Source organism: Eupeodes corollae, chromosome 1, assembly GCF_945859685.1.
Source record: "Eupeodes corollae chromosome 1, idEupCoro1.1, whole genome shotgun sequence".
NCBI classification, from domain to species: Eukaryota; Metazoa; Arthropoda; class Insecta; order Diptera; family Syrphidae; genus Eupeodes; species Eupeodes corollae.
The window spans coordinates 191,646,233-191,659,098 of NC_079147.1; positions in this window are offsets into that span (position 1 = coordinate 191,646,233).

The following is a 12,866-nucleotide window of genomic DNA, read 5'->3' on the forward strand; positions in this document are numbered from 1 at the left end:
TTTAAGCACGTTTATCTTAAGTTTCAAATTTTCAAGACACAGATTTTGGCTATTAAATTTCACCGGGGCTTGACACAGTTCATAACAAGTACAATGCACATGAAACTTGTCCAAAAGTAAACAAAGTAACTGAAAATGGTAGCATTGGTCTCCTTTATTTAAGTAAAGTATAGTGTTTTACGTAAAAATATTATATTTATAAATTGACTTCTTTTCACTTGTAGTCGCTCAAGACCCGATATATTTTAAATATTAACAACATAATTGAATGATTACGATGGTACAGAAGTTGAAAAAAGTGGGTCCCCCGATTCTGTCCCTCTGTCTGTCCTGGCTCCTACACCTCTAACCATTGCGTCGATTTACTTCAAACTAGTTGGTGCGATTTAGTCTAGTCGTGCACTTTATTTCCTTTGATCTAAGTCTTCAAAAGTGAATTCCTTAAAGAAATTTTTCAATGATTTATAAAATCAATTTTTACTCAAAAAAAACTTTAAGATTTTGGGGGATATGGGGAAATTTTTGTTAAAATGCATATTTGTCTCCATGAAAAACGTTTTGAAACTTGACAAACTACTAAGGGATGTCTGGTGATGAACCAAAAAAAGTTAAGAGAAACTTGGCGATTGTTAACAGTTATTTAACAAACTAAAACAAGTTCAAAGAAATTAATGTCATAAACTACGAGTATGTCAGAATTACGGCATCAATCTTGAACTCGTAACTGAACTATTCGGAATTACCACTGAAGTTATCGAACAGTCTAGTACAATAATTTCACATTTCTCGAACTATTTTTTTACCCGCATGTCAAACAGTTCATCGGTAGCTCACAACAGTTAGGAAATATTCTGAAAAATATATAAATTTTAGTATGAAAAATTCTTTGATTGAATTGACCTTTTTAGGTAAAATTTAAACAAAATTAAATTAATTGAAAAGGTGAAGGAACCGCCATAGTCTATGCCCAACAATACTATAGCACCAGTGGTCAACCTCATTTTGGTGTCTTAAACGTTGTATGAAAAGTTTAATACAATATTTTAGTATAAATATAAATAAAATAAATAAAGGGGCGCAACAGTCCATGAAGAACCAGGGCCTAGTGACTTACAATTCCCAACACTTTCTGTGTGCGAGTAATGATGTCAGAGATGGAAGGGACCTACAGTTTATATGCCGACTCCGAACGGCTAATTTTGAGAAAGCACTTTTTCACGACAAGAATTACTCTTGGAGGATCTGTCAATTCCTCGCAAGAGGCAGTACCTGTGAAAAAAGTTAGGTGGCACAGGCAGGGATTGAACCCAAGACCCCTTGAATGACAGCCCAACGCACTAACCTTCATGCTACGGGTACTACAATATTATAATAGAGCTTTCAAAAGTCATTGTAATCAGTTTTTCGTGATTATTTCTGTTTGTGAAAGTGCAATGGCGTTAACACCTTTACCAAAACTGTCCACCATAAAATTTGCTATTTCAAAAGTTAACAAAATAAAGTGCACGACTATTTCGCACGAACTTCCTCATGTTCGGTTCGTTTTCGATGAAATTAAAATGTTTGATTTTTGAATCTTCGACCGTCAAGGAAGTATCGTCGAAAGCCGAATAATCTCCTGAAGAAGTACATTCGTCGTCAGAAGTCGCAGACATGGCCGGAAACACACATCTGGCATGCAAAACGGTTTCACATGATCTCAAATTGGGGCTATAAGCTACCCTATCCCTTATGTGATAAGACCTATCGATCTTGCTACCATGCTTCCGCCAAACATTGTATGAAGCAAGATATTTCCTTTCATGCTTGTGTAGAGATTCAAGGCAAATTCGATGAAATCATAACGTGTTTTGGAGCGTTGACAAGTTCTAAATGTGGACTTGGGATTGGACCCAAAACCTTCGCTAGTGGCCGCAGAGAGGCGGATCAATATCCAAATGGTGCCTTGGGAAAGATAAGTTTAATCTGGAGACCTGAAGAAATAGACACCGGAACCCTATGGCTGGTTATTCACCCCGCTGTTTACACCAAAATCCTCTGAGAAATCATCAAAATCTTCGAACTGCAAAGCACTAAGATTGAAAAGGTTCCAATGGAATGCGAAAAAGAAGAAGAAGAAAGACCTACAAATGCAATTTGTGACCAAAACCTTTGTCTATCAGCGTGTTCCCAAATATCGAAACCCATCTACCGGAAAATGCCTTACAGAACTTAAAGACACCATGAACGTATTTCGCCTTACTGGACCTCTTTCCCAAGCAGTCCTGGATAAAGCCCTTCGAGTTAAACCCAACCGGGAATCCGAGTCAGACAATTGGTTCAAGTCAACAATAAAAAACAAATTCTACTCTCAAGCCCATTTGGCCCAAGATGAGTTCTGGAAAAACTGCCAAGTTGTTAATTCCCCCGGTGAACTACTCTCGAACATGATTCTTGGCATTAACGTCGACGATCCCCGCATAAATCGTCCCAAAAAACGCACGAAAGCAGAAACTGACCCAGCCACACAACCAAATCTCGATGTTCTCTTCGATCCTCAGAGCAGTCTGCATCAGAGTCGAATATGGGATTTCAAAATGGAGGAACCTAATTTGTAGCCAAATGATGTCCACACATTATTACTGCTCCCAGCGAGAGAAGAATTGCTTAGTTCCCGGAGAACGGTGTCGGTTTGAGGAAGAAATGCAACCGGTGCCTTTAATGCTAATCTAACGACCAGGATGCCAAGACCACAACTATAAACGCTTGGGGTATGCCTGTGGGTGGGATGTGATAATTCCTTCTGGTTATGGATAGTCCCTCTTGTTGTCGCTGAAAATGTTCGGTGCTGAGCCAGGAGGCTTGCGAAAGTTCGAATCGATCCAACGAGAACTTGGCACCGATCAATTTCTTCCAAACTCCGTGCCCGGTGTAAAGGAATCAGCTGAACGACAACTCGAGCTAAGGGTGAAGTATTTCCGGAAACCTCCAAATAAGCGGTGTATCAAAAAAATTCAATTTGTAGTCCATTCAAAGCGCCACTGGGGCAACTCATTAGAGAATGGTCTTCCAACGATAAGCATTTCTTTATATTGCGTGATAAGGAACTTTTGGAGTACCTCAATGTGGCCATAAGCCAGAGAAGACCACTGCCCGATCTGCCTTCCTCGTGTCTTATACAAATAAATCTCCGAATGAAAACTCGTGGATGTCCTGGGGACTAAGCAATAATCTGCCTTCCCACCAATTCGGACTTCAAGCGGAATTTGAAGGGAATTAAGTTCGAAAAGAATGACCCATCTATACGGAGCCACTTAAGAACGATCCAAAGGAAGCCGAAAGAAAAAAGCTGCGCCAAAGCCAGTGCGAGAGAAGAGACGCAAACAGGAAAAAACTGAAGGCAAAATAACAATCCGTCCAGCAAATACCTTAACTCTTGTTATGGAACAATACAAGAAAATGTGCGAACTATGGTTACCCGAGAATTCCGATGATATCAGTTTGCGGAAGCAATGTTCTCGCGAAGTCTTTGGCTATGCGGTGCGAGATGTGAATTAAGTTATATTGAAGCAACTGTAGCTGCTATTGGTTATGGTATCAATTTAAATACTCTCCGTTCAATACTGTCCAAGAGGCTTAAGTAAGTAGCAGGAGCACTAGCTCAGATATGGGAGTTATACTCAAGCCTTGCACGTATATAAGTTTTATAGATAACAGCCAGATCAGAGGCAAGGGGGGTATATTTCACTTTAAGGATACAAGACAGCATTGGTTTTCCGAAGCATTAAATTCAACAAGGTTTCTTATTCCCCATTGTACAATGCTGTTTAGGTCGGAATTTAATGAGTTTATCATATTTTGTCGTTCCACATCCGAAGAAGAGGGATTGTGAATCTGAAAACGAATATAAAAAGCTAAGAGTGCTAAGAGTACTATCGTCAGCGAAAAATTGTATCGGATTAGAAGAAGCAGATAGAAGATCATTAATAAAAATGAGAAAGAGTGTTGGAGATAGAACAGAGCCCACAGGCATTTATTTTGTGGTTTTCAGACTTGAATCCATCCAATACAACTTGTATTGAATGATACCAAAGGTAATTACTATTCCAATAAAGGACCTATCAAATGCTTTTGAAATATCAAGTGCAATAATCTTACTTTCTCCAAAACTATGTAAAAATTTTTTCCACTTTTCGGTGAGATGAACCATGCTACGAAATCCGTATTGTCAGTCATTAAGAAGCTTTCAATCATCGAGATATTTTTTAAGCTGATAATATATCAGCGTTTCCATGACCTTGGAAAGAAGGGACGTAAGTGCAATAAGTCTGTAATAAAAAAGTAAGGAAGATTCGCTTTTTTTGGGAATAGGCTGGACAAATGTGGGTTTCCATCTGCTCGGAACGAGACCTAAGGAGTAGAACAGATGAAAAAACTTACGCGGTGGTTTTGCCAGCGTTGAAGAACACATCTTCAGAACAATAGCGGGGATACCATCCGGACCAGCGGATTTATGTACATTAAGATCTTTTAGGACTCTCGCTACAGTACGAGCGCGAAAAAAGATTTGCCCCATAGAATCACTAACTCGCTCAAGTATAGGCAGAGTCATAACACTCACAGACAGCTTTAAAATGGCAGCGAACTGCCTAGCAAAGAGATTAGCTTTCTCTAAAGAGCTAACAAATGGAGTGTCATTCATAACGAGCGTAGGAACCGAGGAAGGGGAAGAATTCCTCATATTTTTTACAAGTTATAGCATCTTATGTTGAAGTTTGGTATCATCTTAGTAAATGAAACATGCTTTCAAAGCATTTTTCTAAATGGTTCTTCAATAAGGGCGGGTAGATGTTGAAATGGAATAAAACTGTGTTGAATATTTTTATTTTTCTTATCTGAAAGGCTTATGCCATTAAATGTGGAATATGACATCATTCAAATGCCCGACACGGTTTCCTAAAGGTAGCACGGATCCGAGTGGTCTAATTTTCTATGACTCTTCCGCATAGGTCCGGCTGAATTCGAGCAATGGTCTGTGCTATGTTCACGTTAAGGTCATCGGTCGATTGTGGTTTATTTGCATAGGCCTGCGACTTCAAGAAACCCCAAAGGATGGTTCAATTTGGGCCATAAGAAATTAGTTATCATCTCTCTGTTGACGGTGACTGCCTCACTAACGTCGTTTTCAAAAAAAGTAAGGACCAATTACGTCACCGCGCTGGCCCAAAATCCACACTAAACGGTAAGTTTTTGGGGATTCATTATCACCCGGTAAACCTCGGCTTCGGCTGGTGTCATTGCATATTCGGCAATTTTGTTTTTTAACACAACCATTCATCCAAAAATCCACCTAGTCACTAAAGATAAAAAGATGATTTTTCAGCCAATATTGGAAGAGGAACAAGCGAATTGAAGCCCAGTCAGCGAACAAATGGAGTGTCTATGGTCATGTAATTTCAGCTCCTGGATCTGTTGGATCTTGCAGGAATGTAGGCTCAAGTCCCGACGCAAAAGTAGCCAAGTTGAAGGCTGCGAAAGGCCGAGTTCTTTTGCATTGCGAGGAATAGAATGCTTCGGGTTCTGCTGTAGACTTTCACTGAGCGCGGCTATGTTCTCAGTCGATCTTGCGTTCCTTGAACTTACGGGTGTTGGCTGATTGTTTACTGAACCGGTATACTCAAATTTGGCTACCAAACGTTGAAGAGTAGACTGTAAAGGAGCCACCACGTACACCGTTCAATGGTGTAACTTGCCATAATGATTTGGCATAAACAACGAAACTGTTCCAAAATCTACCCACGCCAATTGAAAAACCATTTAGTAGAATCAAATGAAACCAGAATCAACACAATCCGATCTTCTTACAATAAGTTATCTCTTTTAACAAAAAGCCCTTAGTTCGATCCAAGAGGCTTAAATTGACTACCTTTGAATAAATGGATTGCTAATGTTCTTGAAGCTTATTATAATATTTAAATTTTGAAACTATTTCCTAATTCGTACAAATTAGGCCTTTGTGAAGTCTATTTCTAAAAGTTCCTTAATAAATAAGAAACTTATGAATCCAACCACACCGAATGATTGAATGTTTTCGGGTAACAAATTTCTATTTTAAATTATACCGTCATATCTTAACTTGAACATCATCACATTAAGCAAAAGCCTTTCAATACAACAACGAACCAGCTAAAACAAAAGAAAAACAATACCTTTTATTTTAAATACCAATCAAGAACTTAAAATACTATCAACTCTAAACTAATTAACCCGCGCACAGATTTTCTGTTTTATTCCAAAATCCTTATACCTATAATCCTATATATGTAACGTTTACAAAAAAAACTTTTCCCTTTAGCGAAAACGAAAAACAATTCTGGGTGTCAAAAACTTTGCAGCCCTTTTCAACCTTTTAAACTCCAATTTACAATTTATTTTCCCCGCGAAATTCCAATCCTTCGCTGTAGTGTAAATTTTATACGTACATAGATATGTACCCGCCACCGCACCGCGTTCTTTTACACTGTCTCGCATATTATACTTTTATCCAAACCAAATTTCAACTATCACTAACCGAACCGAAAAAATCCAATTGACTTCGCACAAATACCTTTTACTCAATACCATATATAAAAGTTGGTACAACAAATCGCACTGCCTTACCATTTACCCTCCTCTCTCTCTGGCTCTCGATCTCGCTCTCGTCACCCTCCACCGCATTTGGCTTTAAAGTTAAATTTTCAATTACACCGTTGGTTGTTGTGAATCAAATAGGATTTGCTTTTTCGAAAACCACCGCGAATGTAAAACTTTTAATTAAAAACCAACAAAATAAAGTTTTTTTGTAGTTGTTGTTGTTTTTGTTTTTGCTATTTTCACACAACCACAACCTCAGTATTATTTCTGTACTACATTATCTATAGATAGAGCTAACTATAGTATTACATACATATACATCTAACCTCTATCCAATCTATGTAACTACTTTTAAACCATTTTCATTCCATAGTTATAAGCCTCACAGCAAACATTGTTCCTCGGGGCTCTATCATTTACAATCACTACAATGACTTCAACTATCGCATTTTCGAGGCTGGCCTGCTGCAGCATTGGAAGAATCTTGAGTTGTTGTATGAAATAAAGTTTGGCAGCAGTAGCAACAACAGTGGCAAGAAAGCACTGGCACGTCAGGAAGGGTCCTTAACAATTGAGGATTTGTATTCAGCCTTTTTGGTGCTTGTCCTTGGATATGCGTTGGCACTTGCCGCATTTGTTCTGGAAAGATGTTTTCGATGATGCTGATGATGATGATGAAGTAGTGTCAGGTCGTGGAAAGTTTTTCAAAAGAAACGCTTGAAAAATAATACTTCTGTTTTTTTTTTTATTACATTAATTAAGCTTTGTTTCTGATTAATCATTCGAATAAATTAAATGTTTACTGCTTGAACACTTGCACCTGGTTTTTTACTTGTAATGAGCCAAAGTTTCAGTAAAAGACCTTGAAAAGTATGCATTTAAAAACAATTTTCCATGTAAATTGGAAAAACATGTATTGTAGTTATTATAATTGATTCAATGTATTAGAAATAGGAAATTTAAAGTACACTTAAACGCCTAATAATATTTGTTTTTTGAAAAGCGAATTGTAAATCTAATTGTTAAAATGTTTGTTTTATATTGAGAGATTATTTAACGAGAGAAAGCTGAGAAGATCCGTTTTGAAAGAGGTTTTTCTTTAAAAGCGGGTTGATATTTCTTGAGTAAGTGTCCATTTTCTGGAATCTTCACTGAAGGAATTTTAGGAATTGCTTTGTTTAAACAAAGTATCATAAAGTGTTAAAAGGTTGATTTGGAAATTCTAAGTGAGGTTTTTAAATACATATCAACTTAGATCTTGAAATATAAGGTTAAGTCTCGAAATATTAAAGCAAGCCTTGAAAAATGGAATGGTAGCTTAATCCATCAAAAAAGGACTTTAAATTTCAAAGGATTCCGAACCAGTTTAAACATCAGGGATGGGCTAGACAAATTAAAGAATGTCTCGAAATATAAAGATAGGTCTGGTGATTTTAAGGGATTGCTTTAAATTTTAAGAGGGTCCTGCCTGAAATATTAAGGGATGCTTTAAAATTTCAAGAAAGTTCAGAAGATTACAGAGGAATTCTGGAGATTCACAATGATTTCTTGAAACATCAAGTCGGTCTGGACCGCCAATGACATATTCTTTTCAAAGGGTGCACTAAGAAGGAAGAGCAGAAAAATACAGCCCACGTCTTATACCACTGCTCTGCACAACGTTACACAAGACAAACAATTTTAGGTATGCAGCCCTTTAATAATCTTAAAAAATTGGTAGACATTTAAGAAAACCGTCTATTAGGTCCCATCAATGCCTTTAAATAGCTAGCTCAAGACATTTCATAGACATTATAGGTTTTTAAATTTTATTTACAGGGAAGTTCAATATTTTGGGTTACCACAATGGATGATCTAATTGTAATGATAACTTCATCAATTGCAAGCCCATTAACCTAACCTAGCCTTAGGCCTAGAGGATTTAAAATATCAAGAGATGTTTTTAAGTTTCAAGAGAAATTTGAAGGTCCAAATGGTGTTTAGAAAAATTAAGGGATGTCTGGAGATTTTAAGGGAGGATATGAAATATCAAGGGAATTTTTGAAATATCAATAACTTAAAAAATTGAAGACAAAAAATGTTTGAACATAATTTTAAAGTTGTTTTAACTTGAGAATTAAAATTATTTTTTCTGATACAGTGGACAGAATCACATTTTTTTATAAGCTACTGCAAGAAAGGATTTCTGTATTTGAGAAAAGTTAAATCATAGTAATGAAGGTTTTGTCCCTTTATTTTCAATTTTAGATTTTGTATGTAACCTCACTTTTCTGTAGAAATACCCCTGCCTAACAGGGTGGATAAAGACCCCTCATACCAATACAATTTCTTTTATCTTATCTCAAAAAAGACTTCCATTATAACTTATTGCAAAAGCTGTATTATGAAAACAGTTACATATACAGACATAAAATAAAATAATTTATTTGCCATCAAATTGTAAAACATCATTGCGTTCTTATCTCAAGTTCGTAAATTTGGATTAAAAATTAGGTCAACATCATAAACAAGTATTACGAAAAAATCAGAAACACCGAATTAAAGAAATTCAGTAGAGTTCGAATTTTAAACTTGCTTTGATAATTGTAAGTTTAATCTAGCTAAACTTTTTACTAAGCGATGCTACTAAAACCAGATCCCAGTGGCTAAAAGTAGTGTTAACCATTCTCATGTGCGTGTAATATTAGCAATGAAGAAAATTAACGGGCAGTGCAATTGATGCACACATGTAAGTATTGATCTCCGACTTCTGATACGAAAGTGAGCAGTGAAGAACTAACTCTCAACCCATTTCTGTCTTAGACAAATCGTCACCATGGACAGCTATAGCTTTGAGGTAGTTAAGGACTTTGTCTACCTAGCCACCGCAATAAACTCAGACAACTACACCAGTACTAAAATCGAACGAAGAATAACTCTTCTTCTTCAGACTTAGAAGGCAATTGAGTAGTAAAGCCCTTTCTCGAGCATCTAAGCTCACGATCTATAAGACACTCATCATCCCGCTTCTCATTTATGGCGCTGAGGTCAAAGAGAGATAAGAGCGTTTTAGGATGCTTCGAAATTCTTCAGGTGATTTTTGCTACCGTCTGCATACACATAGTCCAAAAAGTCTCCGTACAGGAAATAATTTTTGTTTTATAACTGCAGAACAAATAGTAATGTCCAATAATAAAGCTAAAGTGGCATTACTGATGATAGCACTTGTTCTCCCTTCACTTTTTAACAAAATTAAAAAGAATTTATATGAACAAAGGATACCGTTATGAATTTTATAATCCAAAACAACAACAAAAAGTTAACGTACAGATCTTATTATCATGTTAAAATTGGCGTTGAAATGTTCCTGATCACTTTTTTTTGGTTTTTCAGGTAAGTTTTTGTATTCTAAATTATATTTCAGATAAAAAACATTCAAGTCCCCAAAAATTTGGTCTTTGCATTAACTTTACTTTTCAACAGGACAATGATTCTAAACATATGGTAAAGGAATGGATGCTGTATAATGTTAGTACACAAGTTAAAAACTACGCTCAGTCTCCAGATCTCAATCCTATTGAGAACCTGTGAGATCACCTAGAAAAAAGATTCTTCAGCATACAATCGCCAACAAGAATGACCTTAAAACCTTAAAAGTTTTGATATCTTAAATTCGATATTTGGAGAAAAATTTCAAAACATTTCAGCTGTAGGGTAGTTTTTTGGACTATGTGTAGATGGAGAATGAAGGAGAAGATACAACGACGAACTGTACGGGCTATATAGCGACACTTACCTTGTTTACAGAATTAAAGTCCGGAAGCCCGGAAGGTCTTCGAATCCAATCCCGAGAGACGGCGCAGTAGAGGAAGACCGCGACACAGGTGGCGCTCACAGGTGGGTGAAGACCTCAACCAACTTTTAATGACAAGAATTACTGTTGGAGAATTTGTCAATTCCTCGAAAGTGGCAGTACCCATGAAAAAAACTTTAGGTCGCATAGTCAGGGATCGAACCCAATACCTCTCGCATGACAGTCCAACGCATGGGCCATTTTTCGTCGAAAATGAACGAGTGGTAGTAACAGAAATGGCGATCGTAAATCGGGCCATGTTGAACGAATTTTTATTCACAAAAATTGAAGAGAAGGATATTGGCAACCTTTGGTTTTGAACAGGACAGTGCTACGTGCTACGTGCCACACAACCGATGCTACACTCGATGTTTTTATAGCATTTTCAAATAAAAAAGTTATTTGGCGAACCCTTTACAAAAAATATTGTTTTTGCCATTTAGTAAAATTGTTCTAGTTACTTTTTCATAAAAATTAAAATCTGCAAAAACAATTAGGTACACAAAATTAATAGGATTTTCATGCATTAGTATTTGACAGATCACGCGGGATTTCAGACATGGTGTCAAAGAGAAAGATGCTCAGTATGCTTTGACATTTCATCATGAATAGACTTACTAACGAGCAACGCTTGCAAATCATTGAATTTTATTACCAAAATCAGTGTTCGGTTCAAAATGTGTTTCGCGCTTTACGTCCGATTTATGGTCTACATAATCGACCAAGTGAGCAAACAATTAATGCGATTGTGACCAAGTTTCGCACTCAGTTTACTTTATTGGACATTAAACCAACCACACGAATGCGTACAGTGCGTACAGAAGAGAATATTGCGTCTGTTTCTGAGAGTATTGCTGAAGACCGTGAAATGTCGATTCGTCGCCGTTCGCAGCAATTGGGTTTGTGTTATTCGACCACATGGAAGATTTTACGCAAAGATCTTGGTGTAAAACCGTATAAAATACAGCTCGTGCAAGAACTGAAGCCGAACGATCTGCCACAACGTCGAATTTTCAGTGAATGGGCCCTAGAAAAGTTGGCAGAAAATCCGCTTTTTTATCGACAAATTTTGTTCAGCGATGAGGCTCATTTCTGGTTGAATGGCTACGTAAATAAGCAAAATTGCCGCATTTGGAGTGAAGAGCAACCAGAAGCCGTTCAAGAACTGCCAATGCATTCGAAAAATGCACTGTTTGGTGCGGTTTGTACGCTGGTGGAATCATTGGACCGTATTTTTTCAAAGATGCTGTTGGACGCAACGTTACGGTGAATGGCGATCGCTATCGTTCAATGCTAACAAACTTTTTGTTGCCAAAAATGGAAGAACTGAACTTGGTTGACATGTGGTTTCAACAAGATGGCGCTACATGCCACACAGCTCGCGATTCTATGGCCATTTTGAGGGAAAACTTCGGAGAACAATTCATCTCAAGGAATGGACCGGTAAGTTGGCCACCAAGATTATGCGATTTGACGCCTTAAGACTATTTTTTGTAAGGCTACGTCAAGTCTAAAGTCTACACAAATAAGCCAGCAACTATTCCAGCTTTGGAAGACAACATTTCCGAAGAAATTCGGGCTATTCCGGCTGAAATGCTCGAAAAAGTTACCCAAAATTGGACTTTCCGAATGGACCACCTAAGACGCAGCCGCGGTCAACATTTAAATGAAATTATCTTCAAAAAGTAAATGTCATGGACCAATCTAACGTTTCAAATAAAGAATCGATGAGATTTTGCGTTTATTTTTTTAAAAAAGTTCTCAAGCTCTTAAAAAATCACCGTTTATAATTGATGTTCAGCTCTTGATATCTTCTGAAAAAATGAAAATTTTGACTTAAAAACTATTTCTTTCTCTGGTCTAAACGTGACCAATGCATTGGTTTTTTTATATAAGAAATCAAAACTTTCAAAAAATGCTACTAAAATTAGTTTTCGACTAAAAATTTCGGGAACAGATATTGACATCAAACTTATTTTATCATATGCAAAATATTGTTGCTAAGTTTTAGTAATTTTTTTTAGAAAAATTCAAGTTGCAACTTTTTTTTTTCAAAACACAAACACCACACTGATAACTTCCCACCCCGTCTGTCGATCTGTCTTGCTTTAAAGTTTATCTATATGTACTTGTATCAATTTTTACCAAATTTGCGTACTATTTTTTGTAGATTTTATTTTGTTATGAAAAAACGGACTGTTGGATTTTTATATAAAAATTACTGAATATCAAAAACAATATTTTCTGTTAAATAAAATAAGTTTGAAGCCAATATTTCAAATTTTTGAAAAGATATTTGAGTCGAAAATCAATTTTTACCAACTTTAGTTATTTTTTTTTTCGTTTTTTAATTTTTTGTGAAAAAACTGTCAATTCAATTTTTCTCCAAATGTATCCTAATGTTGAAATCAACATTTCTTAT